The following is a 13,180-nucleotide window of genomic DNA, read 5'->3' as shown; positions in this document are numbered from 1 at the left end:
AGGATATTATAAAAGGAAGAGAAGCCATTTGCTCCCTTCTCCAGCTCCTCTAGAAAACACGTGTCCTTGTTACCCAAGCTACAGTTAAAGGTTAGCAAGTAAAGACCTTGAACTCCTTGGGCCTTTTTTCCCTGTTTTTATATCTAAAATCATTACAAGTCTTCTCATTTGGGCTATTTTTCAATCTCAGTCGATAACTTAGACTCTTATAATACCAAGAAAGACAATTTGGAAAAGAACCTTAAAAAAAAAAAAAAAAAAAAAAAAAAAAAAAAAAAAAAAAAAAGCAACCATAAAGTTCACCTAAGACTGACAGCAAACGAAACCCTGCAGTTCAACATGTATTCAAACAACCTTAGCTTGGTATGTTATATCAGAATAAATTAGATTCAATTATTTTGCTAGATAGGACCAGTAAGTAAGTAAAAAGGAAAGTAAGAAATCTTCTCTCTCTCTCTCTCTCTCTCTCTCCTTTCTTTGTTTTGTTTGTTGTTGCTGGTGGTGGTAGTGGTGGTGGTGGAGGAAGATGATTTGTTTGTTTACATAAGAAAACTTTTACACTGTAAAGTAAGGTTCTGTTATAAGATACATTTATTAGATTTGAAACAAAAACAAAACAAAATTCTTAGGCACAAACAGAAGATCCTAGTTCATCACAGGGAGTTTGCAAAAGGTAAATCTCAAAGCAAGTGTGTGTATAATGATTATGTTGTTAGAATTCCAAAGGTCAAAATTCAGAACACTGTTATGAAACTAAATGCAGTCCTATGCTTAAAACAATGAAGTTAACTGATCATAATGCTGAGAATAAGGCACTACAAAGCCCAACCCTAAATGCAACGTCTTCAGGAACCACCCCCAGTCCATACACCGAGGCTCCAGGAACATTGTGCAAGAGGAGGTAGGAAAAATGTAAGATGAGGAGGAGCTCAGTGACAGTACAAGACCCACACAAGAGAGAGCCAGCATAAATGCTAGCATAGGTGGGAGGTGCTCTCTCCATAGGTGGGAGGTGCTCTCTTCATAGGTGGGAGGTGCTCTCTCCATAGGTGGGAGGTGCTCTCCAGCACCCGGCCCTTACTAAGGAGCTATTGGCAGTTCATAGCTCCTGGGGGAGAGACAGTTATCCTTCTCTGAGGGTATGGCCATTGGTATGTTTGCTCATGTGCTAGTGGATGGCCTCACATCCATGCACATATGGACAACACTAACTGAACTTACTGAGACATGGAGGGGGAAGTCTAGGTGGTAGACATGAGCATATTTCGCTGCAAACGTGTTAGAATTCTCAAAGAACAAAAACTTGTAATGAAAAAAGAAAAATAAAACAATGAGGTTCTCTTAAGATACTGATCTGTTCCTAGTAACATTTATAAGAACTGGCTTTAAAAAAAAAAAAAAAAAAAAAAAAACAGAGTTTATGTGCTATCAAAATAATTACTAATGTTTTCTGCTAAGGCTTTCAATTGTTAAGGCACCTGAGTCATAGCAACATCAGGATTTATTTCAAAAATATATTTGTTTTTGTTTTAACCAAAGGCCTGTCTGGAGATTACACATATTCTGTATGTTCATCAACCAAAACTCGGAAACATAAGACAAAGAAGTTAAATGGCTAAAAACACAGATAATATTTTGGCCCTTGCTCTCCAGGGTCAGGAAATGATGAATCTCCTCTCCTCTTGGCAAAGGGGCCTTGGAGCCCCCAGAGACTGGGCTTTGATACATCCTACAAAACAGACAACCATTAGAAGGGGAAATGGCCCATGTGCTTTGAATGGGGACTACATAGTTAACCAGAAACTGACTTATCCCTGCAGATTGGACAGCTAATAGAAATAAAAATTTAAAACGCAGAGGAGTTCCTCCTAGATTCTTAAGTATGATACCCAATCAGTCTCAAACAGCCTGAAAAAAAAGGAAGGGGTGTTTTTCCATTTCCATTCTCTCAAACACCCAACACGAAAGATAATTAGAAATATTTCACAACTAAATCCTATCCATGCCTGAGCAGGATTCCCATCCTGTTTGTTCACCTGGAGACCTGGTGCTCCAAAAGACCAACAGAGAAAGTCATTCACACAACCTGCTTTAGCCAGTTTGCAATGGACCTTATACAGTCTTATTAAATTCTCCAATGGCCAAATTCTCCAGTGGACCTAATATTGTCTTATTAAATTCTCCAATGGTCACTTAGTTCAGCTGTGTGGTAGTTTGAAAGTAATTAGCCTTCATAAGCTCATAGGGAGTGGCATTATTAGGAGGTAAGGCCTTGTTGGAGGAAGGGTATTACTGTGTGGGTGGGCTTTGAAGTTTCCTATGCTCAGGATACTGCTCAATGTCTCAGTTGATTTCCTGTTGCCTGCAAGATATAGGACCCTCAGCTACTTCTTCAGCACCATGTCTGCCTGCATGCCATCATGCGCCCCTCCATGATAATAATAGACTAAATCTCAAGCAAGCCCCCAGTTAAATGTTTTCCTTTGTAAGAGTTGCTGTACTCATGGCATCTCTTCACAGCAACAGAAACCCTGACTAAGACAGGGTGCATGCTATAAAACCTTATTTTCCAGAAAGAACACAAGGTGAAATACAAGAGAACCCAAAGGTCAACCTCAGGTAAGTAAATCTAGGACCTGTGATCCATAACCCATAATTTTAGAATGATCCAAATGGTAGATGTCTTGATAACACTTATATCCATCCCTACCCATGCCTCATCAGCTAATCTTTTCTTAATGGTTAAAAAAAAATCTTTTCAAGATGTTCTAGTCTTTTATCAAAACCAATTCATTGATCTCTCAGAAAATAAAAATCTGATTCTCTATTTAATGTCTCTTCCCTTATTACTAGAAAAAATCTCCATCACAATAGGTCTGTTTCATCCATCGCCAGGCTCAGTCTGCATTGCTTGTACATTACCCTACTCTTTAAACACAACTTTTAACTCCTATGACAATTCACAGGACCCAAAGGACCCTGTGCATCACTGGGCAGCTGATGCACACCTATTATCTCTCTCTTATCTTGACTCTCTCCTACCTCAGAGGGACCTCCAGAAAAAAAGAAGAGCCAAATTCTCCACTTCACTGGCACGGTAGGCTCTCACATTCCCTAGGGGGTAGAACTTCATGCCAGGCAGGCCTACCAATCTGTTCTTCCCAGTCATTGTTTGAATAGACAGGTCGATTCTTATCCCTGTAGTAAAATGTATGCAAACCAATCTTGGTCCCTTCCTCCTTCAATGGCTGATCGAGTTTGTTTCTTCCCAAATCCAATAGATTAAGCTTCCAAAGGTTATGTGAAAAGACATTGGTCCATCTCTCCCATGCCAGATGCTGAGAGATCATATCTTACACTGGATCAAACTGGACCAAACTTCTGCAGGATCTTCTAGTAAAAAATACCAGCTGTTATATATGTCAATGGGATACCAGAGATCCTTTCTTGATTTTTGAATTCTGCTCTATGATTGTGGCCCTTGCTTTCTTAACCTTCTGAATAATTGATATCTTCCAGATTACAGGCCATTGTGTGCCTCAGGGATATCAACAATTATCAGAATTTATATCCATCTCTTGCCATCAAGAACCTCTCAATTTCCAAATGGTGTCAATCTAGCTTTGGTCTCTCATGATGGTACTACTTCTCCTCTCCAAAAATTCCTCCAGAGCCTTCTAGGCCTTATAATCCTATGACCCTATGGTGGATCATCAATGCCAACTAAGACCCCGTTGGTGCCTCTACTCAGCTCTGAAGTACCTTCAGAGACAGGCCATTGACACCTGTCAATGACATGATTTTGCTCAGCTGTCAGGCGGTAAATAGGAAGGCAGAAGGCTGAAACAAAAAGCCAAATCTCCACATTTTGATAACCGGGCCAAGAACATTTGGTTCCTCATGACCAACAATGTCTTACTTAGCTGTGTGGAGCCTGACTCCTAGCAACTCATTGATGGCTTGTGGGCATAGCCTGTCTGGAGCTGAATAATTTACAAATTTAATCTAACAAATCCCATACGAATGCCCCATGAGATAAGACCAAGTCACTTTCTCCTCCATGGTTATGGAGTGCTTCCCCTCTCAGAACAGTGACCCCTCCACTCTGTGACTATGTCCACCACATTAAACTTTTCTCCAGCTCCCTGGCAACTCATCTTATCTACCTTTTCCCAGGCCAATGTCTACCTGCCTTTCTGTTACTCTTGGATAATCTGCATTTTCCAGACTTTTATACAAAAGAAATTATACATCTACATCCTCTGAATATGCTTATATATGTATGTTTCTATCTATATCATATTCACATGAAATATATGTAAATAAATGAAATGGTAGCAGAAGTTTGTGTGTGTGAAAGAGATTGTATGTGTGTATTATGTGTGACTATGCGTGTGTTTGTATGTATGAGTGTGTGTGCCTGTGTTTGTGTGTTTGTGGTTGTGTGTGAGTATGTATATAATATGTATATATAGTTATATCTATGGTATATACGTGAGTGTGTGTAGCTATAGTATATGGAGAGATATGTGTGTTTGTGTGATTTTGTGTATATATGCAAGTGTGCATTATGTGTGCATCTGAGTGTGCAGGATGAGTATGTGTTTTTTGAATAACTATATGTATATAAGAGTGTGTGTGTGTGTGTGTGTAGTGTGTGTGTGTATGGATGAGTGTTGTCTATATCTATGTCTGTGTATATAATTGTGTGTGTGTGTGTGTGTGTGTGTGTGTGTGTGTGTGTGTATGTCTATATTTGAGGACATCAGGTAATTGACTGCTATTACTTGGCTAAATAAAACTCTTCTCCTATGAAAAATTCCACATACCTTCACTGCTAAGCTTTAAAAATTGTCAGTTCAAAAATCAAGGAGTGGTAAGATAACTCGGCAAGTTTTAAAAAAAAAAAAGCTTTCTGTGCAAGCCTGATAGTCTGGGTTCAATTCCTGGGTTCAATGGACCCATGGTGAAGGGAGACAACCAACTCTTGAAAGTTGTCATGCGACTACCACATACCATGGCAGTGGGAGTACTCCACTAGGTGGAAAATCTTGCCACTCTTTTAATTACGCATGTACACACAGCAGCTCCTCCCAAACTCTTCACATAGAGTGGCACATACTCCTTGACAGTCATGTGTCACCTCGAAATACAATGCGTGTGTTCAACATCTACTAACAGGAAGCTTCCTGGAGATTTCGTTGAGGAATTAGTGAATCATGGCACAGAGACTTCTTATTAGTTATAAATTCTTGATCTTATTTTAGCTCTTACTTTCATCGGTTTCTCGCCATCTACGTTTTGCCTAGGAGCTTTTAACCTTTCTTTCTGTATGTCTCACTTTGCTGCAGTCTTTTATGTCTGGTTGGCTGGCAGCTGCCTGGCTTCTGGCACTGGGCATGTCCCCCTCTTTCTCCCGATTTTCCCCTCATTCTCTTCTCCTTCTCTCGTCTTCTCAAGCCTAGATTCCTCCTCTTATTTATTCCCTTTGCCTGCCAGCCCTGCCTATCCCTCTCCTGTCTAGCTATTGGCCTTTTAGCTTTTTATTAGACCAATCAGGTACCTTAGACAGGCAAGATGAAACAAATGCAACACATCATTACATAGTTAAACAAATGCAGCATAAACAAATGTAACACATCTTTACCTCATTAACAAGGGCAGCAGAAACAGATGTAGCACACCTTTACACAGTGAAGGTAATATACTGCAGCACAAATAAATGTAATACATCTTTACATAGTTAAAATAATATTCTGCAACACATGTACAACATATCCGCATGTTCATGAGGAGGCCCAAAATTGCCATTAGGTCTCTTGCTGAACCCAAGCTAACCAATTATGCACCATCTAGTTAGTCAGAGACTTCAGAGATTCCTTGCCTCTACCTCCAAATGGATGAGTCACTGGCAGCCACCATGCCTACCTAGTTTTACAAGAGTTCTGTGGATCCCAACTCCAGACTTCATGCTTGTATCTACTGAACCATCATTGCAGCTCTGACAATGTTACTTTAAAAAGAAACTACCTGAACCAGATTTCAGCATTAGTCACTGGTAGAGAACTCATCTAGCATGTGCAAAAGCCCTGGATTTAATCACCACCACCACCACCACCACCACCACCACCACCACCCAAACAAAGGTGAACTTAACCGATATGTGTCATCTATGTGTGCTTTGTTGTTGCATGTATACAGAGAAGGGAGAGTAGTCCTAACAGATACTCAGACATCTGATACTACAAATGAACATAATCTTCAATTCGAAATCACCAACTGCTTTAGATGCTTATAAGAGAGCCATCCTGTCCTCTGGAAACTTCAAAATAAAACATCTGTCACACCCTTAGTGGGCTTTTCATATCCACAATATATGAAACTGCCTGAAAAATCAATAAGAAAGGTCTAGATAGCTCAACAGAGATATGCACAAAGTATAGAACAGACACTTAAAAAAGAGAACATTTGAATGACCACCAATAAATATTAAACAAAAACTGAACTACTTCAACTTCATTAGCCATAAAGCAAATGTAACTCAGCTAGAATGAAATATCAGGACACATCTATCTACCAGAGAGTTATAATGTAAAACCAGATCCTGGGTTGATGAAGACTCAGCAGGCATCTAGAACTCACCAGCATTCTTGATGAGCACACATATCCATAAAAGCATTCTGAGGGATGAATAATGAAGAATATGATTACAGCCTGTGGCTTACTAATTTCACTCCTGATTATGATCAATGTAAGAGTGTAACAGAGCCTATCCCGAAGGACATCCAAGAGCATTGACAGCTGTTCTACATTTATTACATTCAAACTGGAAACACTCCAGTAGCCCTCAGCAATACAGTGTATGTATAGAAATACTCAGAATTTTACCTCATGAAATTCATTAAGTTTTTCATGATGACTCCAAATTTCTCTATATACTGGACTTCATTTAGGAGGATGGTTTCATTCATGTAGTACATGAGACTGGTTAATATGTGTAGGGCAGTACATTCACACCTGCTTTGAGAGTACTTCCTTAACTAGGCTATATTGCCAGTTCTTAACTGTTGACCCTTAATATCAGATTGCACTGTAAACTGTATTTCGTTCAATTTATGATTGTGTCAATGAAGCCAACAGGCTGGCTTCTGTGAAAATGTCCCATCATGCTACTCAAGGAATCATGCAGTCACTATTTATTATTATTTCTGGGTCCAAAACAAGTGTCTCCTTCTCTAGAACTACTGGGAACCAAAGAGGGATGGACAACTCCCTCAACTGACCAGGTTCTACCAAACTGGGCATTGTTTTAGTGAGCTCTGATCTTCACAAGGCCTTCCTTGCTCATGCCTCCTATCACAGATGCAATATCTGAATTTTGATGTCAAGGAACTGAGATTCAGAGTCTCTGAGGCCTCAGCCATGGCCACAGAGCTAAGCAGCAGAACAAAATCAAAAACTAGTATTCCACCCAAGTGCACAGTAATCCTTCCCTTTTTATGAGGCCTCCACAGCCATTGCAATCTTTTTTAAAATAACTACCAACTACAGTCTTAGGTACTGAAGGAAAAGACCTTAATGCATCATCAGCCATGCTGAGATCAGTTGAAGTACTCTGACCTTTCACAACTTGTCAAGACAGAGTGACTTAAGTGGAGAAGCCCATATCAGCTTGTGTCAAGACCCTTCAGAGCTTAGTCTTCACCATTCAGAACTTCCAGCTCTTTCACTAAAAGGAACCAAGAGGATTTTGCACAAGGGGTTGAGATGACTGCACCTGAATTGGGCCAGGCCTTTGGAAAACCAATCAACCATAAAGGCGGAGACAACCAACCCAGAGGAGTCAGGGGGAGACTCTATCCTAGACACTGCTCATGTAAGTCATTAGAGCATGACGTCTAGCCTCCATTTTCTTTCTGAATACTCACAGAAAGTGTCTTCTGAAGTGTGGAAGTGAGTCAGTGCATGGAACTTACTTTCCTGAGACAGCAGCAGAGCTCCTCAGAGTCCAGCTTCTCAGAGCCTTGATGTCCTCAGGAAGCCTATCAGTGTGCCACACTAGATACAGAGTGTCCCTTCTGGAAGATCCCTGAGATGCTGTGTCACAATACTGCCCTCCTACAAGCCCCCCTTCTAACTCCCCTGACCAGAAATCCTGATGCTTCTGGCAGGATTCAGTTGACTCAGAAAGTTGGCTGGGGCCCAAACCCACTTGCGAAGGCAGTTCCTGGGAGGAAGTTACTCTTCAAACACTGAACTCAAGTTTCTTAACTTTGGTTGGTTATTAGAAAACATTGGGAAACTCAACTGCAGTCTCCAGGCAGCCATTCTTCTCCTGTGCTATGGTCTCTCACTCAGTCTGATCAAGCAGCTGTCTACAACATCTGCCTGTGCTCAAAATCTTCTGGGCAGACAGCCCTGCTGATGGCATGCCCACTGGAAGCATTCACACAAGAGAAACGGCATGGCCTAAGTTTATGGGAATAATAGAGCTTGCCACCAGAGGTTCTTTTCAGTAGAGCCAATTGGATGGAAAAAGCAAGAAAAACCAATGTTTCTGCACTGTGGTCTGGATATTAATTGTGTTGAAGAGGTCGTTATTCAGCAGCTTCATCCTTGCTATAAGTGTTGAAACATTTAAAAAGTAGAGCCTGTTGAGAGTTGACTAAGTCATCTGAAGCATTGCATTTGATAGAAATTTCAGGTGCTGGTCAGTTCTCATGGGGACTGTTACATAAGGTCAACACTGGCCCCTTTTTACTCTCCAGCTTCCTGATTAATGATTTGATTCTTTTCATACAGGCTTTCACCACGATCCCATCTGCCACCATGTGATGCAGCCGGGGTGAGTCCTCAACTAAAACCAGAACCATGCTATTTTGGCTTTCAACCTCCAAAGCTGTGAGCAAAATAAACCTTTTCTTCTCAAGTTTCCATGAATCAGATTAAAATGGCCCAACTCTCCTCCAAGGGTCTTTAGGTAAGAATAAAAGCAGGCCTCTATCATAAGCATCCCTTTTAATGTTTGTTTTTATTTAAATAAAATAAGATTTGGGGAGCAATTTAACTCCCTAATTGAGAGCTGACACACCCTTCCTGGAGCCTTGGCTAACACGAGCAGCAAAGTATGAGCCGAAAAGTCAGGCAGGCTGCCTTCCTGGAAGCTGGACTGCTTTGAACAACACAAACACTTTGAAGAGGTTGCACTGTAACTCCAACTGCTTGCATCTGAAGGATAGCTCTGGCACCAAAGGGCACTATTCTAGCCATAGCAATTTCACACAGGCGCTGCTGGACATTTTGCCATCACAAGCCTTGGTAAACTCAAGTAGTCCAGGGTAGAAATGGAATGTTTCCCCAGATTGTTCATCTGTTCTTAAGTACCATTAAAGAGTAGCCAGGGGATGCATGCCACTACTTCACCCTTAGAGTCCCGTGATGGTCACTGATGTGGTCCATAGGCATCACAGCTGGGTGAGGGCTGTTGGTTGACTCCCTCCTTGGAAGTTTGCACAGTGTCATGTAGCACCATGAAAGCAAGTCCTCAGGAAGGAGGCATTCAGGTAAGTTCCAGCTCAGGGGCCTCTGGATCCTGTTCCTGAAGTGCATGCTCTCTTCCACATCTCGGGGAGTAACCAAGGGCAACAACAATGATAGGCTGTTTGTTTGGGGGTTCTCTTGGACAGCCCTGACCAGCAACTCGAAGGAGGGCTTCTCATGTCTAATATTGGGATTGTTAGTGGTCTTTGTCTCTTAAACGGAGCATTGTCAGCCCAAATTTAAACTATGTATGTATATTTACACACAGATGTTCATGTATTGTATTTTTAGATTGTTAATAATATGATTGCTTGTGACTTTTGTAGACATCCTTATTTTATTTTATCCTCCTTCCTCTTTTGTGTTTACCTCCTTCCCCCATCCCTAAAGAGCCTCCCATTTCCACTTGAACTCTGCTATTCCTCTCTACTCTCAAAGTAACAAAAAGTGTATGATGGGGAATATTTATAAAAGAAAAATGCACAGCAGCCATGGCACAAAGACAAGGATGAAAGAAATGAAAGTTATTAGTGATGAAGCATTGCTCTACCATACACACCATAGGACATTTTCACTTGAAATGCTGTTGCAATAGGTTTTTTAATCACAGGATTTTTCAATCACTTCATTGGGACAAGTGAGTTAATAAATTCTATCATATATGGGTGATTTATTGATATTATTAAAGCCAATAGCTGTGTGTTTTATATTAGTTATAGTTTTATGCATCTCCCCCACCAGGGAACAAATTCCTAAGATTAGTGGATGTTTCCCAAACACCTCGTTTCACTCTTACCCAGTCAGGTGACATGCACAGGGCTTGCACATAAAAAGGTTCTTGTGGCTGGTCACATGACCTCTCAAGATACTCCAGAGGCCATCCCCTAAACCTTGGTTCTCATTCAACCAGATGAACACATCTTTACTAAATCTCTGTTAATCAACTTGCTCAAGAAAACATGCACTCAACAAATGTGTAGAGCATGCATGTTGTGACTGCCGCCTGTGTTAGACTCGACCTTGAACACAAGCCTCCACTATGGCTCCTTCATTCTCTCATAAAAGGCAAGCCTTATTACGTCCAGGAAAAGGGCAGTTGACTTTAAACTAATGGTGCTTTTCAGTGGATAGGTAATGTTGGTTTTCATCTCTTCTCTTTGAACTTAGAGTTATTGTCTAAGACCTTTGCCATTTTAAGAGTGTAGTAACTCCCCTCCTTTAGAAAGGCAAGAACATGCAAGTTAGTTTATTTAACAGGAAATGTTTTATGTGTTTGCCATCTGAGAACAGAGCACTGCAGGGCTCGAAGTCTTGAGCAATTTCATTAAGGGGACAGTAAAAATTGGAATTAAAGTGTAGTAGTGGCAGGGCAGGTACATCCTAAACTCTTGTGAAAGTAATTCTCCCTTTTAACTGTCCTCGGTGTCCTCTCAGCTCTTATCAGGTTAGTGGGGCAGAGGACGGAAGCCGGGAAGGAACAAAGAGACCAGCTTTCCCTGTTTCCTTTCATCTGGTCAGTGCCATGGTTTCTTCTTCCATCCTAACTCTGGTTGGAGCCACACCTTCACACCTTGCCTTATGGATGTTTTGGCACCCAAGAAAGGTTGTTTATTTATTTGCATCTTTAAATGGGGGGGGGGGTGTCCAGTGCACAGAGGGCAGCTTGCTGGAGTCCATTCTCTACCCCCACCATGTGAGTCCTTGGGATTGAACTTGGGTCATCAAACTTGGATGCAAGTGCCTTACAAGCTGAATCATCTTACCCAGCAGCCCTAGTTTTCTGCTTCATATCAACCCTGCCCTCCAGCAGAGCATGAAGTGTGTGTCTCACCATTCTGTGTCCATGACCCTATGGGGGTGTCCTGAACACTCATGTAATATCAGTGAGTCTCACACACTCTAGCAGATCTACTGCATCTAGAATGGGGTTGGGGAGTTTGCCTCTTACTGACTGTGGCAAGTGGCTTATCTTAGGGCACTTAAAATTGAGAAACACTTAATCTAGCACCTGAAACCACAAACACTGAGCGAAATCACCATGGTGTTTCAGACACAATAAGAAAGAAAAATTCCATACATACCAAGGAGCTATTTATAGTGCGATCCTCTCATTTCATTCAAGCTCCAAGATGACCAAGAAAGGTCTTTGGTCAGTGAGCAGTGAATACCTTCTCCAAGATGCTCTTGAAAACTGTAACCAGCATATGCTGGGTCGGATTACAAGCTCTGATCTTATCCCAACAGGTAAAACAAAGATGCCTGCCCCACCCCCCACCCCACGTGTGTGTGTGTGTGTGTGTGTGTGTGTGTGTGTGTGTGTGTGTGTGTGTTGCACATGCTTGGCTCTGAGATTCTACTGCAGGAATGAAAGAATGGTCCCAGAGAAGGGAGCCTGTAGTGGATAGCCATCCCAGCACTGGCCTGGAAGTTCCAACCCCCAGTGAGGCTTCGGTAATGGTCACGCCCACAAGGCGGGGCAGAGGAGGAAGCGGAAGACCCAGGAACAAGAGGGAGCTCTCTCTTGGTTCTGGGACGCTGGACGCAGGAGGTAGACCGAGCAGAGTTCTCCAGCGAACTGCGCCATACATTTGCCAGACCCTATAACCTATCCCTTCATTTGTAATTTACCCCACAAAATAAACCTCCCTTTTAACTATGTGGAGTGGCCTTAATAATTTCACCAATATCTGGTGCCCAACGTGGGGCACGAGCCCACGACCTTGAGATTCAGAGTCTCTTGCTCTACCGACTAAGCTAGCCGGGCTTTAATTTTTAATTTCACCAATAGGAGCCTTCAGGACTGACTGTCTGCAGCAGAGAGGATGATGAAGAAAGTGGAGATAGGGATCAGACAAATGAGTCAAACCCAACTTCTAATCTGGCCTACTCCCTAGAGCAGACACATCCTAGATAAGAAGCTAGACCCCAAACAGATGAGTCAACCCCAACTTCTAATCTGAATTACTCCTTATAGTAAGCAGATGCCTTAGCTAAATCAGAGTCAGAGATGGAAAAATAAAGTTAAAGTTAAAGAAGTTTTTTTAAGTTTTTATTTATATTTTTATATTTTACATACCAACCACAGACCCCCCTCTTATCCCTCCTTCCACTCCCCCCAGCCTCCTTCCCAACCCATCCTCTCCTGCAAAAGAGTAAATTCCCCCATGGGGAGTTAGCAAAGCCTGGTACATTCAGTTGAGGCAGGACCAAGCCCCTTCCCCCTGCATCAAGGGTGAGCAAGGCATCAGACCATAGGTAATGGGCTCCAGAAAGCCAGCTCATGCACCAGGGATAGAACCTGATCCCACTGCCAGGGGCCCCTCAAAAAGACCAAGCTACACAACTGTCTCCCCAAATACAGAGGGCCTATCCAGTCCCATGCAGATTCCACAGCTGTCACTCTAAAGTTCTTGAGTTCCTACAAGCTTGATTCAGTTGTCTCTGTAGATTTCCCCATCATGATTTTGACCTACCTCGCTTATATAATCTGTCTTCCCTTTCTTGGACTGGACTCCCAGAGCACGACCTGGTGCTTGGCTGTGGATTTCTGCATCTGTTTCCATCAGCCACTGGATGAAGGCTCTATGATGATAGTCAGGGTATTCACTAATCTGATGGAAGATGTTTTTTATAACCCTTG

General features: G+C 41.9%; 1 non-coding gene across 1 annotated transcript; it reads right to left on the bottom strand.

Moving 5' to 3' along the window:
• Positions 1 to 12,231: 12,231 nt before the first annotated feature.
• Trnaq-cug lies at positions 12,232 to 12,304 on the bottom strand. The gene has a single exon. It is a non-coding gene; the product is annotated as a tRNA-Gln (tRNA).
• Between the last annotated feature and the right edge of the window lie 876 nt (positions 12,305 to 13,180).

The sequence above is a fragment of the Onychomys torridus genome, chromosome 18, assembly GCF_903995425.1.
Source record: "Onychomys torridus chromosome 18, mOncTor1.1, whole genome shotgun sequence".
NCBI classification, from domain to species: domain Eukaryota; kingdom Metazoa; phylum Chordata; class Mammalia; order Rodentia; family Cricetidae; genus Onychomys; species Onychomys torridus.
The sequence above is the reverse complement of the archived record's forward strand: the minus strand, read 5'-3'. Positions and strand labels throughout refer to the sequence as shown.